The sequence below is a fragment of the Callospermophilus lateralis genome, chromosome 3, assembly GCF_048772815.1.
Source record: "Callospermophilus lateralis isolate mCalLat2 chromosome 3, mCalLat2.hap1, whole genome shotgun sequence".
Classification (NCBI taxonomy): domain Eukaryota; kingdom Metazoa; phylum Chordata; class Mammalia; order Rodentia; family Sciuridae; genus Callospermophilus; species Callospermophilus lateralis.
The window spans coordinates 141577151-141602813 of NC_135307.1; positions in this window are offsets into that span (position 1 = coordinate 141577151).

Genomic DNA, 25663 nt, shown 5'->3' on the forward strand with positions numbered 1-25663 from the left:
AAATGGATATTGTGATCCAAAGCATGACTGCAACTGGAAAAAAAACTCTAACCAAGACAAGAAGGGAAAGTATTCTATTTTCACTGGTAATTAGTGGAGGATGCTGGGCAACTCCCTGAGCCAGATCTATTTGGGAGACTCTACATGCACTAACTTTTCAGAGAGCATGTGATACAATAGTAAGAAGTAGTGGCAGAGGCATGATATTCATTTGGCTCTCGAAAGCAAAACCCATCCTCCTTAGCTCATGTATATACATAGTGGGATTTAACTATGAAAACTGACAACCAGGGTAAACAAATGAAAACAAGAATTATAGATACTCCATTTATTCGAATCACCAATTAGCCACTTACAGGAGGGACCAGAGACGTTCCCCAGGTGATATGAATGGTGACCTGCTCCCACCACCTAAACTTTATATGTTTTTCCCAGTCTGTTGACAGAAGCTACATAGAGAGAACCATCTCTCAGCCTCTTTGAGGAGTAAGAGTTCATGGGGAAAAAGCTGTTTTCTGCCCACTTCAAAACTTAACATCAGGGCAGAATGGGGAATTTGAGAGAATAGCATGTAGATCCTGGGGGCAGCTTTATGAAAATGGAACTGACTTCTTGTTCCCAGAAGGATGCCTGCTGGAACTGAGAAGCCATACCATATTCCAGTGCTGCATGGCAAAAGGGAAGAACACGGTCAGGGAGATTTTGTATGACCTTAAAACAAGCCTGTTGAGTTTGGAGGTGAAGTGCTCATTGGGACTATGCCCAGTACGGATCAAAAGAGGTCTTCAGAGACAGGAAGTCTATGAGTACATTGATTACAGTAGCCCAGGAGAGTGGGTTCTGCTGGGACTGTAATGTATAGTGTGCCTGGGAAGAAGAAGGAGCCCTGCCCAACATAGTGTTCCTGGATCTCAGAATGTGCAGAAGACTCAGACGCTCCAGTGTCTTCAGGTGAAGTGGTATTGACATTAAAGAGGAGTTGAGAGGCTTCTAGGCCAATTTGGAGGAGGACAAAACCTTCCAGAGACATCCAAGGACTGGGTAAATCTGCCAAGGACTTCCTCTAGGTTAAGCTATACAACTTCAGAGAGAAAGACTGCATCATGAATGCTGGTTACCAAACAAAGAAAACTGATGAAATTAAAAATTCTGCATCTGACTTATACTTCTAGCAATTTAGATATCTACTTCATTATCTCCCTTATTGCCTCATCTTCTCCCTCCAATGCCCCCAAATCAATCAAGGACAAGGAAAACCAAAGGTGCCTTCACTTCTTCCTGGTGAGTTAGGCCAGGAAGGCCAGAATAGCTTGACCAAGATGAGGAGAGAAAGAAAGATGGGATTATAAAGAAAGTCTCATGCTTCCCTTTCCAATCCAAGCATCCATGGTCTAATACATTCTTGCAGCAGTTAGTGCGATAGAGAAGAAAAAAAAATGAAGCCATTATGAGATTATAGCTTTAAAATAGGCTAACAAAAAATATATTAATCTGTTTTGAGTTGCTATTACAGAATGCCATGGACTGGGTAATTTAGAAAGACACTTACTTCTTATAGTTCTGGAAGCTGGGAAATCTAGCATCAAGGGCTCCACATTTGGTAGAGTTTTTTTTTTTTTTTTTTCTGTGTCATTCATTCCATAGTAGAAGATGGAGGACAAGAGAATGTGTCATGAAAGTGAAAGGAAGAGAGCCAAACTCATTGTCTTATCAAAAACCCTCTACTATGATAAGTAACTACACCTTCCTGAGATAAGTGCATTAACCTATTCACTAGGGCAGAGTCTTCAGGGTCCTTTCACCTCTTAAAGGTTTGTCCTCCCAACATCCTTAGGCTGAGAATGGAGTTTCTAACACAGGAATTTTGGGAGATACATTCAAACCATACCATTAATTTTTAGTATTCAAGAGGGATTAGAAAGATATAGAATGCTGACAAGTTATTTTTAAAGACTAGGAAAGGGGGATTTTGACAAGCATAAAGGTCAACATTGGAGTACAAAATAAAAACACAGACAACCAGAAAGAACCTGTTTTGTTCTGCACCAAACTTAAGCTTCCTCAGTAAACCAATTACGTGGCTAAGGATTTAACTATCCTACCTGCCAATCTGACCAAAATAATTGCATTCTGACCTGTTCAATAATTTAATATAAGCAACAGGAAGAATTAATTAGGTTGTAAAGGGACCATTTGTTGAATAACTAGTTCTTGCTGGTTACAAAGCAAAATGTGACTGCTTTGCCAAATTTAGTTACGCGACTAGGAAGAAAAAAGTCCCTTGCGTCCATGTAACTTTATTTATTTAGCTTCACTCACTGCCACTTTTTAATGATCCTTCCAATTGTCAGGTTTCTTTTGGAGGGAAAACTGTAGGAACTACCTATAAATAAACACATCACTGGTTTCATCTTGAATGAGGATTAAAAATAGTTTTTTATATTATACTCTGTTAAGTCTCTTTTGGAACCTCCGAGAACAAATTGACAATTTTATCATACACTGGCAATTCCATCATATATTTGACTGAAGGAAAAGAGACGTGAAAGAAACATGCATAAGGTAATTACCTCAGGATAGTTCACAGGAGTTTGCTGTGGTGATCAGATTCACTGGATCAATTTCAAGGCTCCCTGACATTTGGTGTAATATAACCCCAACCACCATGATGAGAGAAGAAGGAGTTGCTAACCATTAAAGAGGTTACAAACATACATTACACTGGTATCACAAAATAAGTGATATTGTGCATCATTTATTCCCAACTGAACACAACTCTCATCCCACAGCCAGAAAGGACCTTCCTCCCCTCTACCAAATCCAAACAAGAGATCTTGCATGCCTGCCCATGAGCTTAAGCAACCAACCCAGCCTTGATTCTGGGCACAAGAGAGTATCTGGCTTCAATAGTTATTCTATAATGTATGGATTCATTATTTCCAAATGTAATCATGATCTTAATGTGCTGTTCTCTGTATCCTAACCTCTTTCCAACATTTCTTTTGCACTCTTTGACCTAGATTCCTGTCTCCTTCTGTCCCAAGGCATAGCCTCAAGACTAGGTCATAACAAAATGTGGCAAAGTGACTGTATTTTTTACTGCAGAACACAGCAGAATTCAAAGGAAATGTTCTAATATCTCAAGTATCCAGAAGTGAATTCTCTTGTAGAATCAACAAGTCCTGCTTTAGTTGGTCTCAATAACTACAAATGTCAGGAAGTCTCCTCATTCCCTTCTCTTTCATCCAAGAAACCATTACCTGATAGAACCCCTGGGTAAGCAGAGGCTACTATATAGTTACAGTCAGAAACATTATAAACCTTGACCAGGAGTGGGAAGCATAGAGTCTATTACTAGGGCTTTAGCAATGGAAAGATCAGACTCCAAGTCCTGGCCCAAGTATTTTTCAATGTGTGAACTTGGACAAGTTACTTAAAACCTTTGCATTTCATTTTAAAAGTGGAGACAATAATACCTTTCTTTATTAACTAAAGGAATTGATAAGATACTATAAGGGATAAAAGCACAGGTTCAGTAGCAATATTGCTCTTGATTCAAATATGAGGATCAGCAGTTACCAGGTGAGATCTGTGGGCAGATTACAAATACTTCAGTTCTCTGCACCTCAGTTTTATGATGTATTAAATGAGAATGCTGATAGTAACCACCAAGTCATTGAACGGTTTTGTATATTCATTTACTTAGTATTGACAAAATATTTAGATAGTGCCAGGCCATAGTAAATACTCAATAAATATAAACCATTATGTATGATATTACTGTTATATGCAGTTGCTTATATTATTTTCCATAATAATCAAAATAATAATGTGAATATTAGCAGTCATATTGGCAGTTTTTTTCTTAAAGAGAGAGAGAGAGAATTTTTTTAATATTTATTTTTCAGTTTTCGGTGGACACAACATCTTTTTATTTTATTCTTATGTGGTGCTAAGGATTGAACCCAGTGCCCTGCGCATGCCAGGAAGGGCGTTATGGCTTGAGCCACATCCCCAGCCTTGTATTGGCAGTTTTGACTTGGAGCCAATCATAGGTCATTCATTGACTGAATAAGATCTTAACCCAAAAGATTGAGGGACAAATTGTCCCTAAATTTGACACACAAGCATCAAGCAAGCCCAGTCAATCTCTATTCTTGCTGGGAATTTCTCAAATAGCAGTCTTCTGAGTTACCTTGTGGGGCCCAAGAACTCTGAGGAGCTCTAAGTTGAGAAGGTGGTAGAGAATAGCTCTCTTTCTCTAACATGAATGCATAAATCATATTAGAAAGATCTATTTCTTTAATAGAAAGATCAAAAGTGGCTCAACTCATTTTCATGGGGAAAGGTGAATAGTTGCTCAACCATCAATGCTTGGTATGCAGTGAGCTGTAAAACACAAAGACAAGCCACTTCTCTACTATGTAGTTCAAATTTTTTTTTAAGTGAGAAAACACTATCATAAAGAAAGTAAATATAAAAATGTTTGTTTTTATTCATATACATATGTACATATATGTGATGTGTGTGTGTGTGTGTTTGTGTGTATGTGTGTGTGAGTTGAAGTCACTGTGGAGGATACCTGTATAAAATAGTCCCTCTACTCTCTAGTAGTGTAGTAGTGTAATCAAAGTAAAACCTGTACATAAATATAGTATCCATAATGCAAAGCAGGAAGTAGTAAATGTCAAAGAAATCCACAGATGTGGTGTAATTGAAGTGCTAAGGCAGTACAGAAGGTTTCCTGTATAAGGGACTGAAAGGGACTTTTCAGAGGAAGTGATATTTTTTAAATAACTTCTAGCTTCTGTTAGGGACCCTTAATGTCAACTGCTAAACAGCTCCGTACCACTCTAAGGACCAAGAGTTAGCCTTTCCAGGAATGGCCACTTTTCTTCCCCAGACTGGCACATGTGTACCCATCTGCTAAGACACACATCAGGGGCTACTTTTCTGATGTCTTCTTCTCCAATACATATTATCCTCCCTTATGTGGGACTCAGGCCTTTGGACCGATTTCTATCCCATTGACATTTTACTACATTACCACATTATCTTTCCTGTTTTTTTCACTAGGCTCTGATCTTCATACGGGGTTTGGTAATGCCTTTGAATCCACAGTGCTCAGGAATTCCAAACTTTGTGAAATAAATGAACTCCACTTTTTCAATGAGAAAAAATTCTGTAGAAAATGATGAAGTCTTTTGCTTTCAGTGAACAGGAAAATGGTGGAAGAAAGAGAGAAAAGCGCTTGTTGTGTGACATCATCTAATGTTTGATTAAATCAGCATGATCCGAACATTCCCAGCTGGCATTTTTATTTTCTTTTGCCACATAAACACTGAGGTTCAGAGAAACTAAAGAACTTGTCCAAAGCCACAGAGCTGTTAAATGAGTAGCTGGGACTTAAACCCAGGTGTTCTCCACTGTGCTGTGCGTCCAAAAGAAATGCATCAGCAGGGCAATGTAAAAGCACAGTCAGCCAACATTACTGGGCATTAGAAACAAAAACAACCCACATCTTTGACAAAGTCTGAGATTGGTCCCTCCCACTGCCTTCAGGACCACCAGGGAGTTTGATCTGTTGAAAAAAAGGCTGCATACTTCAGAGGATGTATCCATCTGTCAGAAAGGGAATCCATCCTTTGTCTTCTCTTTATCAATCTCCTCTCTCTCTCTCTCTCCCTTTCTATCTTTTTTTCTGATACATAGGAGTAGTAACTTCCTAAAGTGATAATGATGGTAGCAATGTTGCTGCTACTGATGGCTAGGTCAAGCTTCTGCTACCATGTTGGTTTATCCCCTCAAGAGTCCAAACTGGGCCCAAGATTTAAATTTTGATTGAAATTTTCTATATCATGGGAAATTAGCCTAGCTGAAATTTTTGTTTCAAAATCCTTCCTCAAGGAAGAATCAGAGGTGAACAAAATAATTAACATGAAAATTGGACATCACTTATTATAAATAAAAGCTAGATATAACTTCAATATTCAATAATCTAAGCTTAAAAATTATAGTAACTTAGGTGATGAGTAGTCAGTAGCAATTAAAAATATAATTCCAAATATTGCATAAAGAATGAAATCTGGATGTGATATATTATTAATTCAGATATCAGACTTCAAAAATATTAAAGGCAAAATTCTAATTTTATAAAAGTTATATATACATGAATATGTACATATTTAAAGAAAAATGGTGAAAAGATTAGAAGATACAGTAGAGCATTAGCAGTAGCTAGCTCTCATTGATTGTATAACTGATAAATATTTTCATAGTTTCTTAGTTTTCTAATATTAACAGGGAATACTTCTGAAATGAAGAAATCGGTTCAGATTTGACAAATGGTTGTCATACAGGAGGAATGTAGCAAGCCTAGAAAACTTTTATTTTTAGTTTTGAATTTACTGTTTCATCTCAACCTTTGTTACCAGAAAGGAAGCTCTGTTGTTTTGAAGCAAGTGCTTATTCACACCCTGTTACTCTCTCTCCTGTAAGATTATCTTCCAAAAAACATATCTGATACAGTTCAGTGCATTTAGAACATAAGATTGAAATTGAGGCAGGTCTAAGCCAAGACCCATTGTCCATATTTCTTAGCTGTGCAATCTTTGGAAAAACCATACATTCTCTGATCTTCAATTTCCCAATTTGATGAGAATCAAACGGGATAGCATAGGTCACACAACCCACACAGGCCCTGAGATATAATACAGAAGCCATTAACACAGGTCATTACTTTCTCCTGCCTTTTCTTCTCCACACCCATCCAAATTTATTGATCCCTTCGAGGTCCAACTTGCATTCTAGTTACTCTTCAGAAGTCTTCCATGACTCAGGCAGTCCTTTTATGATGTCTTCAGTTTCTAAGGATGTTTTCTGCTGAACCCACCTGGTGCTTGTACATAATATCATGGGTTTAAAGAGTGCATAGTCCTCTCTTATCTGCAGGAGACACTTTCCAAGTGTCCTGAAACCATGGATACTATTGAACTCTATACATTTAATGCTTTGCCTATACCAACATAGCTCTCAAGTGTAATTTATAAATTAGACACAGTAAGAAACTAGCATCAATGCTTTGTAATAAAATAGAGCAATTACAAGTATATTGTAATAAAAATATTTAAATATGCCTTCTTACTCCCATCCTGGAATTTTCTACTTAATATATTTAGACTGTAGTTGACTTTTGGGTAACTGAAATCATAGAAGGTAAACCCAACAATCAAGGGCACTTCCATACTTGGCATGTCCCTAGCAAAAAGAGGAGAGCACCATGCACCCAAGGCATTCACTTATCTCATTTAATATAAGCTTATCAATCAGCAGCTTCTAATGGATTACTGAATCTTTGGAAAGGAGTTTTGAATATTAGAGTAAATACATGAGTCATTTATTGATTTCCGTATATTGAACCAGCCTTGCATCCCAGGGATGAATCCTACTTGATCATGGTGCACAATCTTTTTGATATGTTTTTGTATACGATTTGCCAGAATTTTATTGAGGATTTTTGCATCTAAATTCATTAGGGATATTGGTCTGTAGTTTTCTTTCTTTGAGGTGTCCTTCTCTGGTTTGGGAATCAGGGTGATATTGGCCTCATAGAATGAATTTGGGAGTTCTCCCTCTTTTTCTATCTCCTGAAATAGATTATGGAGTATTGGTATTAGTTCCTCTTTAAATGTTTTGTAAAACTCTGCTGTATATCCATCCGGTCCTGGGCTTTTCTTGGTTGGTAGTCTTTTGATGGCTTCTTCTATTTCCTCCCTTGATATTGATCTGTTTAGGTTGTTTATATCTTCCTGATTCAATCTGGGTAGTTCGTATGTCTCAAGGAATTTATCTATGCCTTCACTATCTTCTATTTTATTAGAGTATAGGGTTTCAAAATAATTTCTAATTATCGTCTGTATTTCTGAATTGTCTGTTGTGATGTTGCCTTTTTCATCCCGTAAGGTAGTAATTTGGGTTCTCTCTCTTCTTCTCTTTGTTAGTGTGGCTAGTGGTCTATCAATCTTATTTATTTTTTCAAAGAACCAACTTTTAGTTTTGTCAATTTTTTCGATTGTTTCTTTTGTTTCGATTTCATTGATTTCTGCTCTAATTTTAATTATTTCTTGCCTTCTACTGTATTTGCTGCTGATTTGTTCTTCTTTTTCTAAGGCTTTGAGGTGTAGTATGAGGTCATTTATTTGTTGGCTTTTCCTTCTTTTAAGGAATGAACTCCATGAAATGAATTTTCCTCTTAGTACTGCTTTCATAGTGTCCCAAAGATTTCGATATGTTGTTTCTGAGTTTTTGTTTACCTCTAAGAATTTTTTAATTTCCTCTTTGATGTCTTCTGTAACCCTTTGTTCATTCAGTAGCATATTGTTTAATCTCCATGTGATGTAGGGTTTTTCCTTTCTCATTTTATTATTGATTTCCAATTTCATTCCATTATGATCAGATAAAATGCATGGTAGTATCTCAACTCCTTTGTAATTGCTAAGCTTTGCCCTGTGACATAATATATGGTCTATTTTTGAGAAGGATCCATGTGCTGCTGAGAAGAAAGTGTATCCGCTTGATGTTGGGTGGTATATTCTGTATATATCAATTAAGTCTAAGTTATTAATTGTATTATTGAGCTCTATGGTTTCTTTATTCAATTTTTGTTTGGAAGATCTGTCCATTGGTGAGAGAGGTGTATTAAAATCTCCCATGATTATTGTGTTGTGGTCTATTAGACTCTTGAACTTGAGAAGAGTTTGTTTGATGAACGTAGCTGCACCATTGTTTGGGGCATATATATTAATGATCGTCAAGTCTTGTTGGTGTATGGTTCCCTTGAGCAGTATGTATTGTCCTTGTTTATCCCTTTTGATTAACTTTGGCTTGAAGTCTATTTTATTTGATACAAGTATGGACACCCCTGCTTGCTTCCGGGGTCCGTATGAGTGATATGATTTTTCCCAACCTTTCACCTTCAGTCTGTGTATGTCTTTTCCTATCAGATGAGTCTCCTGTAGGCAGCATATTGTTGGATCTTTTTTTTTAATCCATTCTACTAGCCTATGTCTTTTGATTGGTGCATTTAAGCCATTAACATTTAGGGTTACTATTGAGATATGGTTTGTATTTCCAGCCATATTTGGTTATGTATGATACTTAACATCAATAGACTTAAAGATAAGAACCATATGATCATCTCGGTGGACGCAGAAAAAGCATTCGACAAAGTACAGCATCCCTTTATGTTCAAAACATTAGAAAAACTAGGGATAACAGGAACTTACCTCAAAATTATAAAAGCTATATATGCTAAGCCTCAGGCTAGCATCATTCTAAATGGGAAAAAACTGAAGGCATTCCCTCTAAAATCTGGAACAAGACAGGGATGCCCTCTCTCACCACTTCTATTCAATATAGTTCTCGAAACACTGGCCAGAGCAATTAGACAGACGAAAGAATTTAAAGGCATAAAAATAGGAAAAGAAGAACTTAAATTATCACTACTTGCGGATGATATGATCCTATACCTAGAAGACACAAAAGGGTCTACAAAGAAACTACTAGAGCTAATAAATGAATTCAGCAAAGTGGCTGGATATAAAATCAACACGCATAAATCAAAGGCATTCCTGTATATCAGCGACAAATCTTCTGAACTGGAAATGAGGACATCTACCCCATTCTCAATATCCTCAAAAAAAAAAAATAAAATACTTGGGAATCAACCTAACAAAAGAGGTGAAAGATTTATACAATGAAAACTACAGAACTCTAAAGAGAGAAATAGAAGAAGATCTCAGAAGATGGAAAAATATACCCTGTTTATGGATAGGCAGAACTAACATCATCAAAATGGCAATATTACCAAAAGTTCTCTATAGGTTCAATGCAATGCCAATCAAAATCCCAACGGCATATTTCTTGTAGAAATAGATAAAGCAATCATGAAATTCATATGGAAAAATAAAAGACCCAGAATAGCAAAAGCAATTCTAAGCAGGAAGTGTGAATCAGGAGGTGTAGCGATACCAGATTTCAAACTGTACTACAAAGCAATAGTAACAAAAACAGCATGGTACTGGTACCAAAACAGGCGGGTGGACCAATGGTATAGAATAGAGGACACAGAAACCAATCCACAAAATTACAACTATCTTATATTCGAGAAAGGGGCTAAAAGCATGCAATGGAGGAAGGATAGCATCTTCAACAAATGGTGCTGGGAAAACTGGAAATCCATATGCAATAAAATGAAACTGAATCCCCTCCTCTCGCCATGCACGAAAGTTAACTCAAAATGGATCAAGGACCTTGATATCAAATCAGAGACTATGCGTCTGATAGATGAAAAGGTTGGCTCCGATCTACATATTGTGGGGTCAGGCTCCAAATTCCTTAATAGGACACCCATAGCACAAGAGTTAAAAACAAGAATCAACAAATGGGACTTACTTAAACTAAAAAGTTTTTTCTCAGCAAGAGAAACAATAAGAGAGGTAAATAGGGAGCCTACATCATGGGAACAAATTTTTACTCCTCACACTTCAGATAGAGCCCTAATATCCAGAGTATACAAAGAACTCAAAAAATTAAACAATAAGAAAACAAATAACCCAATCAACAAATGGGCCAAAGACCTGAACAGACACTTCTCAGAGGAGGACATACAATCAATCAACAAGTACATGAAAAAATGCTCACCATCTCTAGCAGTCAGAGAAATGCAAATCAAAACCACCCTAAGATACCATCTCACTCCAGTAAGATTGTCAGCCATTATGAAGTCGAACAATAACAAGTGCTGGCGAGGATGTGGGGAAAAGGGTACTCTTATACATTGCTGGTGGGACTGCAAAACGGTGAGGCCAATATGGAAAGCAGTATGGAGATTCCTGGGAAAGCTGGGAATGGAACCACCATTTGACCCAGCTATTGCCCTTCTCGGACTATTCCCTGAAGACCTCAAAAGAGCGTACTACAGGGATACTGCCACATCGATGTTCATAGCAGCACAATTCACAATAGCTAGACTGTGGAACCAACCCCAATGCCCCTCAATAGATGAATGGATAAAAAAAAATGTGGCATTTATACACAATGGAGTACTACGCAGCACTAAGAAATGACAAAATCATGGAATTTGCAGGGAAATGGATGGCACTAGAGCAGATTATGCTAAGTGAAGCTAGCCAATCCCTAAAAAACAAATGCCAAATGTCTTCTTTGATATAATGAGAGCAACCAAGAACAGAGCAGGGAGGAAGAGCAGGAGGAAAAGATTAACATTAAGCAGAGTCATGAAGTGGGAGGGAAAGGGAGAGAAAAGGGAAATTGCTTGGAAATGGAAGGAGACCCTCATTGTTATACAAAATTACATATAAGAGTTTGTGAGGGGAATGGGAAAAAAATAAGGAGAGAAATGAATTACAGTAGATGGGGTAGAGAGAGAAGATGGGAGGGGAGGGGAGGGGGGATAGTAGAGGATAGGAAAGGTAGCAGAATACAACAGTTACTATTATGGTATTATGTAAAAATGTGGATGTATAACCGATGTGATTCTGAAATCTTTGTAATGTTTTGAATAACCAATAAAAAAATAAAATAAAAAAAATAAATTAATTAAAAAAAATACATGAGTCATAATCTAGAGTGGCAAAAAACAAAGTCTTTTATCACATCTCTCAGTTCACCTAGAACGTGCTGAAAAACAATCAGTGGATCCTGGGTGGTACCTTGTGACTCGATTTGAGGTGTCAAGATAGAATGTTACCATTCCAAGAGACAAGAAGGCTCAAAAGCCCCAGAATAGTACTGATTCTTTTCTGATGGTGGAAAAGTGCCAAGGACATCAATTGGTGAGTGCATTTGATAAGGAGAAGTAAAGTGGATGGGTCCTATACACTAATGTCTTCTCCTTACAGACCCATCAGTCAAATAGATTACTTGTGAACTAGGTTTCTATGTGAAAGAAGCAGAAAAAGAGAGAGAGAGAGAGAGAGGAAAATAAGCTCAGTTATACCTTTCTTTGTATATTTCTATTGGTATTTTCAGTCTAAAATCATTAACATACCAAATCTAAGTGCCTTTATTTGACTGCCAACAGGTCACTGGTTCTTGTATTTTCACATGCTTGCTTGTCTTCCAAGCAGTGTATCACATAAATATATTTTGCAACCTGATCATTTCAAACCAGATACTGAGTAATATGTCTATAACATAATACTCTTCCCAGAGCCCCTTTCACATTCTTGTTTTTAATTAAGTTGAAAACAAACTATCATATTTATCTCTTCCTGATGATGTCCAGACTATATTAGGAATAAATATGTAGGTGGGGATTTTGCATTGGGTGTAGGTTGAGATCTGCTGTCTTCAAACGTTGAAATAAAAGAACAGGATAAACAATATATGGAAAAATACTTTTTAAGACATTATTCCCATGAATGAAAGATTAATTGTTTGATTTCAGCCAATTTTTAAAGGAAACTTACAAATGGAAGGCAAGCTTTTAAGAAAACTTTTGTCATACATATAAATAGGATTTTGATGCCAGAGAATAATTAGTGCTTTGTTTGTCTTTTGAATAGTGAGAGAGGGAAGTTTGTTGGCTCTGTCTCTCATTCAGTTCTATGGACCTGCCAAATTTAAAAAAAATTTAGTAACATCCATTATTTAACTTTACCTTTAGTTATTGCTGTGCCTTTTATGAACTCTTACTTGTGTTGTCTCATGTTTCTTCCTTCCTTGTCTTTATTTGTATGTCATAAAAATGCTGAATTCGTACAACTTTCAGGTAATTATTTTTATGAGCTCACAGGAGGTTATCTTCAATGTGATCACAAAGTCTCCCAGTGGTCAATGAATCATACAGATTATTTCATTATCCCTTGTCCAAAATTGTTACAGAGGTCTAGGTCTTTCTAGAGAAATAAATGCAAAATTTGGCAACAAAGGGTATTCTTCCAACATTGCTTGATTTGAATAATTATCATATAAACAGTACCCTATTGCAAAATATTTGAGAAGTAGGAAAAAAATAGCAAATTAATCCCATGCTTTAGACATTAACATTTTAATTTTAAAATACATATACACACAAATATAGTTTTGTACTCTGATTTCAACATCAGGAGAACTTTTTTAATTATCAAATAGCTCTAAAATAATTTAGTAATTATTGATATATGCACTGTATGAATAAATAGTAACTTTAATTGATACTAGATTTTAGGACTCTTATACATTTTACTTAAAAAATCTACTTTTAAAGGTAGAAAGTCACAATTTTGTGCTGTTTTACTTGGTATGTTTACTCATTTTCTACTGAATGCTTCAGTCATACATATTTAATAATCTCTTTCAAATGCAATGAGATTAAAAAGTTTAATGTGTCTTTTCTGAAGTAATAAAATAATAATAAAATTTAAAGAAAAAGACATTTATTCACCTGAGATGATAGTGAAATTGTGCAATGACAATTTGAGAGAGAGCCAAGGAGAAACTGCCATTCTGTAAAATATAATTCTAAACCTGAACTTGAACTTCTGGACTTCAGAGCAGAGGGCAGTAAACTCTGGTACAAGAACCAAATCCAGGCCATGAATGCTTTTGTATTTCCTGTCAGTCAAGAATGGATTCTGCATCTGTAAATAGTTGGGAAAACAAAACAAAAAACCCATAAGAATATAATTTTGTGTCATGTGAACATTTTAAAATATTCATATCTCAGTGTGCATAATAAAGTTTTTTTTTTTCATTTTTGGTAATGGAGATTGAACCCAGAATCTTAAGCAAACTAAGCAAGCAATTTATCACTGACCTACATCTCCAGCCGCTGCAGTAAAGTTTTAATGGTGCAGATTCTACACTCATTTGCTTATGTGTTTTCAGTGGCTGTTTTTACACTACAATAGCAGAGGTGAATGGATGTGAAGGAAGTGGCACAGCTCACAAAGGACAAAATATTGACACTCTGGTCATTTGCAGAAAATGTTTGTTGATCCTCGCTTTAGATGATTGGGCTTTGTATGGGATAGCATTAGAAAGGTCTATACTCATTTGCTTTCAGTCCTCAATCCAAATCCCCTTCCTGTTTCCAGAGGGATGATTTGTGCCATCAAGGAAGCTGGAAGGATTGCCTGTGTTCATTTGCTATCAGAGTCGCCTTTGAACTTCAGGAAAGCCGCCATCTTGTTTCTGTTCACTCCTTTTCTAAAGCTTAGGGTCTGCAGCATGAAACACTAGTATATTCTTTAAACTTCTTGTTATCTTGAGACAGGGCAAGACCTTTACCCAATTTATTTAGTTATGGAGGAGGAGGATGAAAGATTGGGTCCTAAGTGTTATTCAATGGCATGACATAGGTTTTCCCTGGAAGGCAGCCAGAACTGATGCTTATGAGGTGTTTGTCTGATGAACTGTACCCCTGTGACACTAAGCAGAGCCTGGAGGAGGTGGCAGTCCATCTTTCTAACTCAGGTTTGATTTACAAATCAGAAGAATGTGCAAAGCCCCTGGAAGCCAGACCCACCCCTAAGACTGTCTAACAAGGAAATAATGACCCCTACTTGTGAATAGTCATTTGGAAGGTGGGATAATTTGGACTGTTGTTGAAGTATATTATGGTATTTTCATGATAGCAAAATGGAGCCCAAGCAATTGGTGACTTTGATGTTTGTTTTAGTAACTGGAAGTCTGGAAAATAATTATTAGCCAGTGTCTGTGGGTTAGAGAGAAACTATCTAATTAAGGGAAGTCATGTTTTAAATGAATGGAAACTTCTAACACAAGTCACATAAAAACATCAAAAAGAAAGTGGTGAGGAGTGAAAAAGTGTGTCAAAACTGACTTTAGGTTTAAATTCCACATTGAGAGATAGAAGATGAACCCAAATACTTGAAATGAAATTCTCTCATTACTCCAACATTACTTCAGAATTTTAGATGTACCATGAGCTAATTTCTACTACTTCATAACCCTCATCCTCAGTCTAACAGCCAAAATTAAATTGTACATGTTGAACAAAATTTCATGAGACTCTAAGAACTGATTTTACTTCTGGTTCCTCAAATTGTTTAAGATTCCTGTAGTATCATGTAGAGAATCTGGCAGTGTTTACAAAAATCAAAAAGCTGCTTAACCTAGATCAATATATATATATATATATATATATAGATAGATAGATAGATATAGATATAGATATAGATATAGATATAGATATATAGATATAGATATAGTTATATAGATATATTGATATATTTAATGCACTAAATATAAGCAAAGTTTTAGCTTTTCAATGAAAAATTAGCACATTTCTTACAAAAACCTTTGAAAATACAGAAATTGGAGGAAATAAAATAACCTCCACAATTCCTTTACTCAAAATCTGTGATTTTTTTCCATCACACTTTTGATTCTGTTCAAAGTTCAGCAGAGCCTCTTGTTATTTCACTTAATTGTTTAACATAATTTTTGGATAAGTTGTTCATAATTATCCAGGAAAAGCCTTAACAGTAGATAGGTATCCCATTGCAATGTTTGGATGTTAAAATAAAACTATATTCAAACCCCAAAACACATTTTCTCAAGTTACACAGCAAGCCAAACTTTTATAACTTTCTTTTTTATCTCATTACTTCTTTTTTGGTCCTGATCTTATGATCTGGGTGAAGACTAAAATAAAAAAAGAAGGTGAGAGGGAGGCATTGTGGAGGAAAGAAAGAAAAGTCAAGCAAAATGAGAAGGAAGAGCCAGGGAATTGAAAAGAAAATACCGCATTCCCAAAATACATCTGGTCCTGCTGAGAGTAATAGCATTTGTGTAAATGTGTAGACAAGTCCCTAAGCTGAATTTTTTTTCAAAAGCCTACCTTTTTGATATGTATTGCATTAATTCCATGTCACACACACACTTGAAATTTGGTAAAGAGAAATAGATCTGGATCAGGATTCATTATTTTTGACACAAAAGACTTGAAAAATTTCATATTTTCCTTTTCCACCCATTATATTAATATAACCAACCTAACTGGGAAGACAGGTTCGGTGCAAAAGAGATGTGACTGAGGAAGCTGTCTTCATTCCACAACTTCTTCTCTCAAGCCAGCTGATAGGATGCACCGCACAGCTGTGACCCATCTCAGAAGCAGTCTAGCCCAGCACAAAAGTCATAGGTTCAGATGCCAAAAGGGACCATTTGTTCTTGATGCTTGACCCTCTCCAATTTGTTATGCTGTCCACAACAAGTTTTTTCCTGGAGGTCTTCTTTCCTAAGAAATCTGTGCACTGTGGCTATGATGCAAAGACCCCAAGTGTTACTTGGTGTCTTCATGGGAATTGAGTGAGAATGTAATCGGAGCTTCTTTTTCGGGGGTCTATCTCCGACACAGCAACATCATAACATTGAAGTGTGGATTTATAGCATGTCTTATGTATATTTTCTTAGTCCCAAGGCCCCCCTTTTCACAGATACATACACAACATGTCATGTAGAAAATATAAATTGTTGATCGTACAGGCACTTTCTTCCTTTTTAAACCTTTCCAAAGGTCTTTTTGTTAAATACACCCAGATGCCGTTTGACAGATGAGGGGCTAATTGCTCTGTGAATTACCTCTATCGATTCCTGTTTCATGTTGAGCCAAACAAACAAAAGATATTAATGCTTTGAAAAAAATGAATGATGACCTTTCTCTGCAAACACAGCTTGCGGTCTCTGATTATTGGTGATTCCAGAGAGCAGCGGTCAATCGCAATAGCTGTAACGCTATGATCACTATAATAAGCTTGCCTGACCTTCTCTGCCATGTTAAGTGGTTTAAATTTATTTGCCCAACAACAGAAGAGCTTTCATTTAAAGTCACAGAACATTCAATTCAATTTAAAGATGTAGTGTCTACTTTCTTCTTCTTCTCTTCTGTTCCCTTCCCCTCTTCATACATCTAACATGCCAAGTTTACTAACAGTGTTACCACTGTAAAATAAACATCATACCTGTGAAACTTGTTTCATTCCTTCAATTTGTTTAAGGTTCTAGGTGCCATTTTCTTTTTTGGCTGGTTCTTTCATGTTTTAAAATGTTGTGAATACTTTTTTTTATCTTTGTAAATTCTGTCCACAATTCTGGTTTTAAGTTCTAGATAATTTAAGCAGTGTACAAAAGTTGAGAATTCAAGGACCGTGGCCTTGAGCACCCCAGCTTAGAAACCAGGGGCCCAACTCCAATTTTGGCCATATTCAATGGGACCTTTTTGCCAGTTTTTTTTTCCCCTCTAAGAAGTGAGAGCGTTTCAGCTTGACAAATGGGGTGACACTGGGCCCAATTACCTACTTTAGAACATCTTTCTATTGGAACATACTTACATTCCAGAGCTCTCTACTTGATGACAGTTTTATATAAATGGCAGACTTCTAACTTGGCAGCTAAGATAACATGATAGTGGGTCCTTTAAGAACTTCCTGACCTTTTTCTCAACAAGGCTTCATGGTGGTGAAAAAGTGCAAACCACAAATGTGTTGAGCCTTGAAAGTTAGGAAGTGGATGCATCCCCCCTCCCATGGTTTAAATGAAAATCTCTCGATAAGGGGACCCTGACACTTCCATCAATTTCCTGGTAAGAGGCATGCCAAAAATACTAAGGAAGTAGTTTCTCTAAGAATATTTTGGTCCTTGTGCTATAAGATCAAAGCAGGAAGTGAAGAGAAACACCACAAATAATCAAAAGGCTTCCTGTGTCCGTCTGACATTCTCAAGCAGTTAGGGCTGAATTTAGATAGAAAGCTGGGCAATTTAGAGTGACTTTCCTTAAGCATTGTCTCTGCTTTCCACTCAAGATTGTAACCAACAACATGCTAGGCCATTCTTCAATCATAGTTTACTTTGTTATGTGAAACCATGGGAGTTTAAGAATATGGGAAGCATGGTTCTCGCTTGGGACATATTCCTGGTTGTACATTCAAGGCAACAAGATCATTCTTGGCATCAGAATATTCGCAAATATAATGTGCATGTTCTTCCTAGAATACCTTTCTACATGTCTTTCTTTCAATTTCCAACTGCAGTGGCATCCTAATCCCTATTCATGCTTAAAAAATTCTCCCGACCTAATAATTTTTCTTTAAGAATGTCTTTCATAGCACCTTATTAAAGACTTATCATAGCAAACAGTGCAGACTTTGAACTCAGCTCTTTGCATCCCTGGCTTCTTTACTACTTCATTCCTCTCTTTCTCCTGGAAGTTCACACTGTATGTCTCAGCTCTTGCCCACAGAACTTGGGACTTAGCAGATGTCCAGCTGATGTTCAAGAATCAATAGATCAATGTGTGAGTGAATGAATGAATAAATAGACTTATTGCATCAGTTAAGACTGCTGTGCAACAAACCATTCCAAACTGCAGTGGCTTTACACAACTATAATCTATTTTCATTCCTGCCTCTGTAGGTCACTTGGGACTTAGTTGACCACCACTAAGCTTGGCTGAGATGGCTCAGTTGGAATGACTCTGTTCCCCATATTCTTTACCTTCCCTTTGTGTAACATGCTACCTAGACATGTTCTCATGGCCACAGCAGAAACACAAGAGGAAAAGTAGAAATTTACAAAGCATCTCAAGACATGCTGTCATTTCTACTTTATTTATTTATTTATTTATTTATTTATTTATTTATTTATTTTGATGGTAAAAAGTCATACAGGAGGGCTCGGGTTGCGGTTCGGTGGTAGAACGCTTGCCTCACATTTGTGAGGCAGTGGGTTTGATCCTCAGCACTACATAAAAATAATTAAAACAAAGGTATTGTGCCCATCTACTACTAAAAACATATTTTTAAAAAAAGTCATACAGGAAATCCTAATTCAAGAAACCAGTTTGTATAAGCTTGTCCTTCAGTCATATGAAAAAAAAAATCACTTTATCAAAGAGTATGAATACAAAGACAGATGAAAAATTAGCCAGAGTAATGGAACCAAATCTATCAAGAAGGAAATGCTGATAATCATATGAAGAATAGAATATTTAGGTGCCAACTGTTAGAGCCGTTTGACCAAATGCCAGTTTTATCTCCTTTATTTTCATATCACCAACACATAGCCCAGCAACTTAAAGTGGCCCATAAATATTTACAAAATTTGTTTGGACCATAGATAGCATAGAGAAAAATCACATACTGATAACTTTAATTTTCTGCATTTTTAAGACAAAAGATGCCTGATGAGCAGAAAGGTAATGAACAAAAGTGAAAAAGACTAAACAATAAATGATTTGTTTTAGTTAATAAAGATGATTTTACTTTTGCTCGCACATTTTAAGAAGTTGGTTTAAAAATTGTTAGGACCTTAATAGGAATATATGCAATGGCCCATTCCTCCTAGATGCCTTCTTATTTAATTTCTCCTACTTGGAGACATGTCAAGGTAGGCATTGCAGGGCTTCTTTACAGAGTTTCTGCTCAATCAAAGAGTTGATGTTAAACCTCTAAAATCCAGGCGTTGATTTACCAGGAAGAACATAGTTAACTTAAAAGCAGAGAAAGCCCTGGCAGTAATCAAGGCCTCTGAATTCCTGGCCTTCTTCCCTGGAAGCCCCGTGGGGCCTGCTCCACAGGGCCAACCCCATACCACACACACTGGATTGGTGGTCCTCTTATCACAGAAAATTCCACCCATGCAGCCAAAACATACAGAAGGAAGCACACAAGAAAAATGGGAATATAATATGCAGGCCTGTGGATTGAGTTTTATGAAAAGCAAATTTAAAAAATGGGGAATTTTTCTTAGGTTTTTTTCATACTTCACAGGACAAGAAATCATGGGATAGATTGCTTATCAAATGAGAATAGTTTACTAGTTAGTAGTAAATTAGAAAATGAAAAGGGGTAGCTTTTAATCTTTCTTCTAATGTTTCTTACTTGTAAATAGGCAATTTAAAATTGATATAAAAAATGACTAAAATATTCTAAAAGAGTCGCATGTATTAAAGATATTCGAATCAAAGTATTCACAAAACTTCTTTTTTTTTCAACTTTAGTTTGTAATAAAGTAGTATTAGATCCTGGCTGAAGCCTATGGAGCTTTTAAGTTCTTTGAGACAATAAGATGCTTGCTATTTTGATACCTTTTAATTCATCAGCATTTCAGAATCTCATACTTCAGATTTCTGGAAACAAATAAAAGATACAAATAAAAAAGACATCCTCTTTGCTGGGCCCAGTCTTCTTGACTTGTTTGCATAGGCAAAAACTTTCCTACATGGTCCAACTGTAGTGTTTTTTTTAATTTTCCCCACATTTTTCTACATTCATAGTTCCTCTCCATTTTCTGCTAAGAAATTTTATATAACCAGCTGAAAGATTGAGCAAATATTTAACACATATCCCAGTACAATTTGAACTTCACAATTGTGGCAGGGTTCTCATGACCAAAGTTCTAATGCGATCCTGGATCTAGCAAACACAAAACAAATAAAAAATGTAACAAAATCATCAACTTCTTATCTATAGCCCACAAAACATTAAAATAATAGTTTGTATGGGGGAATTGATATGATCCAAAGTCTTCATTCACTTTTCCCTGTTCTGTTTTACTACGCTGAAACATGGTGAGACAGTGGGTAGTGGGCACAGAGTGGAGAGAATTGATAGAGATGGGAAACCAAGCTGCTTTACAAAAAAAAAAAAAAAAACATTCACAGCTGCAGTTTTTGGTAATCATGCTTCTTTTTCCAGTGGAGTTTAAAAAGACAAATTCATAAGAGTTATTTTGCCATAAAAGGGAATCAGCTCTTAAGTCCAGCTTCCCAAAGACCTCAGAACTGAAATGACCACACCACTCCCTGAGGTCCAGAGCAAAACTTTTGTTCCCCTCCTACATCCCCATCCCTAAGAGTTCTTTTCTATTAACTAAAATGATTAAAAACATTCTCAGAATAGAATACAAAATGTTGATGACTTCAATAGGAGTCTGTTTTCAGGAAAAAAAAATTAATGTATTTCATGTTTACAGTTTGATTATACAGTAGTTGTGAAACCATCACATTGAAGACCTATGTGAGGACTTAAGTGTAGATGTATTTTTATTTTTTGTCTTTTAAAAAAAATCCGACCTTTTTAGTTAACTAAAGAGGATCTTGAAGAAGTAGAAACATAAGCCCATGTGAAGTCATTGGTTGTCTCTGAACTGAAACTTGGCTTCTTAAATCCTGTCTAGGTAAATTACCTTACCAGTGTGGGGTATTTCCTTTTAGAAGATTCCTTGGGAAGAGCCTCCAGGGAACTGACTAACTTTTTAATGGTTCACTCAGATTAAGAGGAAGGAAATGTGAACTCCTTGGGGGGAGGCACTTAGGTAGACCGTCTGCATCCTGTAATTCTTCCCAAGTCTGTGAATCATACTTTTAAGACTCCTTTTCAAGGGCATTTGTCTTCCTTTAAGAGAAATCCTAAGCAGAAAAGACGAGGTTTAAAATAGATCTCAATCAAGCTTTCTCTATAAAAACAATTGCATGTTCCTCACTGTCTAACCAGCTCCTTCACTGGCATCCCTCCCCGACCAGGCACAACATTTGATGCAGCTTTTTGACTTGCTTTGGTTTCAGAATTAAAATGATTTCTCATATCATCTCAGTGTCCTTGAGCCACAGTTGTACCACTTCCCCCATCACAAGCAGCCATCAAGACTGAAGCCATTTCATCTGTAAGCGTTGAAAAGACTATTATAATAATATTTTTCAAAATCATTTAGGAAAGATATCTTGCTTTCACAACAGTGTATTTAATAAGCTATCAAGTGTGTAGACAATTATAGGCTGCTTTTGCACTTTTCCCCCACAACAACCTGAGCACTTCTCAAAAATAATTCCTGCAGTGAATAGTTTATTAAGGGGTTAAAATATTCAAACTTCTGTAGAAGTATGAAGTGACAAGAGAAAATTTCTAAAAGGTTTATTGCATTGCAACATCAATTGCTTAATCAGTACAGTATATATTTTTGAGTATCTACTAAATGGTGATTTCTAGGTTTTTTTTTTTTTTTTAAGCTACTGCCAAGAAGAAGAAAAACCCCAGTTAAATGTGCAAAAGGGCAAATTTATAAGCCATGGGATACCCACAGAATGTACAACATCAAGAACAAATAGTAACATAAATTATTAGACTCTGGGTGATGGTGATGTACAATGTAGGTTTTTCAGTTGCAACAAATGTACCCATTGGGGGCAGAAAATTGGCAATGGGAAGCCCATGCATGGGAAGGAACAGGGATATCTGGGGAATATCCCTTCCTTTCTCTAAATGTTACTGTAAACATAAAAGAGCAGTGAAAGAGAAGGTTTCTTTTAAAAGATTAAAAAAATGAGGTTCCTCAAAGTGAATTTAGGATAAATTTAAATTAACATATTACTCAGGATTGATTTGGGCAATTCACTAATCTAGTGTTGATAAATCCATAATAGAAAAGTCTCTAGGAATTCAGCAGTTATTTTTTATGTGGTGAAGGGGAACGTTGGCAACCCCAATCTGACCTAACCTGAACTTTTTTGTAGCAAAAAGTGATCAGAACTGATGGGCAGGATGCAGAATCTTCATTTCTCTTATTTATTACAAGGGTTACATTGTAGATATATTAGTGGGGACTGCCCCAGACCACTGATAACGGTGGATAATACATAGATTATTTTGTATGGATGATATATGATATTTGCATTCAAAATGGTAATGGCTCTGGATTACAGAACACATCTTAACCCCACTAGTTTTGAACAAGAAATTGTGCATGAAATCCATTGAAAAATAGAATGCAGGGAAGAAAGAAAAGAGCAGAAAACAGTTGAGTATTATTTTACCCTTTCCCTGATTTCTCGACAGCTTCTATTCCTAGATTTTTCATGCCAACCCTCTTAGTATGATAGTCACTATATATTTAAAATTTATTGGAAGTGTAATGTGCAAAAACTTGGAAATGGAATTGTATTTTCTACTTACATGTACCTTAAAAATGTTCTATATGAATGCCTGTAGGTCATGTTTTGTTTCTGTAAGTCTATTCCAGCAGAATACCCAGAAATATATTTTTCTTTCTTCTTATTTTGGGTAGAAAAGTAAGAAATGTAAGGATAATGATTTGATGCATAAATTAAGGGTGTTGATAAAGAGAAAGAAAGGAGTAAAAGAGTAAAGAGAAGCAAAGAAGGAAGGAAGGAAAGGAGGAAGAGGAGAGGGAACAAAAAAAAGACAGGAAGGAATGAAAGAAGAAGGAAAAGTACTTTGGTCTGTAAGATCTACATTACAATGTTTTTCAATGCTTAAGAAATCTTGAAAGAAAAGATGTCATAGGCAAATTTTAATATTCTAGAACTGCAATGGAATCGCATAAAGGCATAAATTTAAATCTAAATCATTTGGGGGAAACATTTAAAATACCCTATATTTTTGGTTAGTGCTGATATCTATAAAAATCTGCTATATTACACAGATCCATATTATAGAGATTATATATACAAATATTTTATTACTTATGCATAAAACATGATTTGTTGGGGGACATAAACTATGGCTTTCTCAGGTATCACTGCTACTTGATTGTTCTGAGTATTGGCTTTCTGACAGGGTTTGGAATGAAGCCATTTTTATTAATTTAGTTATTTTTGCTGATATAAAAGGCCGTCTATCATGTTAATGATGTATCGGTCTGCGGTCCCACCGAACAATAATTACAGAATGTTCCTAATAGTAAATCATTTGTCACAATCACAGCTCAGTACAACAACCTTTTGTGGAGCGGGGGAAGACATTATCTGAATAGCAATACACCTTTATTCGAACCGATTAGAGGGCATCCGGCCAAACCTGGGAGTCAAGTCTAAAATGCCCTTCTCCAAATCCCAGCCAAGGGCTGTGCGCAGGGAGCCACGGTATCTTCCCCCCTCCATCGTTCTGCATGGGGAGAGGAGAGGAGGCTTAAGAAGAACCTGAGAAAGGGACTCCTCTGGAGAACGGGAGAAACAAAATGATGGGACAGGAAAATGTCAAAGGTTTCTCCTTGCACCCCACCCCCTGCGTACTGCCCCCCTCCCCCGGCCCGTGCATTCCCCACCCACCTTCTTTCTTTTTTCCTTAGCAAGAACAGGGATAAAAAGAAAAGCCAGGTTAGTGGAAACCGTAGATGTCCAAATTTAGTGAAAGTCTCATTATCAGAATAAGGGGCAGATTTTTCTTTATGAAGATTCAGGACCCGATTTTCTTTGTTTTAGAGCAGTATTTATAAATCGTGAGAACAGAATATAGCAGGTTCGCAGCAGAATTGAGTAGGAGGTGCAGACTTTCCAGACTTTGCTGTAGGCACACTTGTGCCTCCTAGGGCACTATCAACACCCTCTACTACAGTCCTGCATTGTGGACTTAGATGGACCCACCTGGACAAACCACACTCACCCAGATCCAAAGAGGACTCCAAGAACTCTTACGCATTCAGCATGTGTTCATTCTTTAACTGTCCCCAAAACTTTGATGTTAGCTCTATTTTAGGGATGAAGAAACTGAGGCACAGAGGACCTGAGTCAGACAGCTGTGGGAGAAAAGGGGATGATTTCTGGGATTTGGTCAATTTCATCCCACAACTGGGTTGATTAACTACTGCATGTTGGGGTACCTCAATGAAGTAAATCAACAAGTTTCTCGAAGACGCATAGATTTATTGATTTTTGGTAAAATGATGACCACCATTGCTAGTTGGCAGTAGTATCCCTGTTATACAGAGAAAATAACCAACACTGCAAAGGAGGAAAAGGGGCAGGACTCTTTGACATGAAGCCTGAACTCATCAGCCAGCCTCTGTCCCCATATTCTGTATGAAAAGTTGCCCGGGTAATGAGTAACTGAGTGATGTGTATCTTCACTGGAGTGATTGTGGTTTCTATAACAATGATGCCCATACTTAAGGCCCATGGATTTTGGAAAAAGCAAAAACGAAAGAACCACTTCAATTTAAGGGTATGTACTTATTTTATGGGTGTTTTTTTATTTATTTAACTATATGGATTTTTATTAGAAGTTTTGTTGATAATGGAAAGGAATACATTGCACACACAGGAGGGAATGCTAAAATACCCGTTCATTACGTCCAATGATTGGAAAACAGCTTCAGGATTAATTAAAATACGAGGAAAGAAGGGAGCCACAGGCTGTGAAGGGCATGTTGAAGAACTAGGTTTCCTGAAGGATCCACAATGTTGCTAGAAGTTTAGGCAGAGGAAAGTGATGTGAGGTACAAAGTTCATGCTTCCCAATTTTCTTTGGATTTTAAAAAGCCACAAGTGGAATTGTTGCTTTCTGATTGCTGGAGAGTGATTATGTAAGACCTGAATTAACCTTAAACTGGAGTCACATGCAAATACCCTCCTCCCCAAATACTCTTGCCATGTCTTCTTTTAATAGTGTTCTTTTGTTCTGTTAGAAGTATCCAAAGACCCCAATGGGTAAGCTGTCCTTGCTTTACTACTGTGGAATTCAAACTACCCATTAAATTGTGCAATGAAATACATACTGCTACAGACATCTCATGGCCACTGCTAACAGCAAAGTCCTTGGCCAAAACTTGCAATCGGTTCTAGTACAGGACTGGACAGGACAGCTGGACTTTACCAAGCCCTTGTCCCTCTTCTTCATCCTTT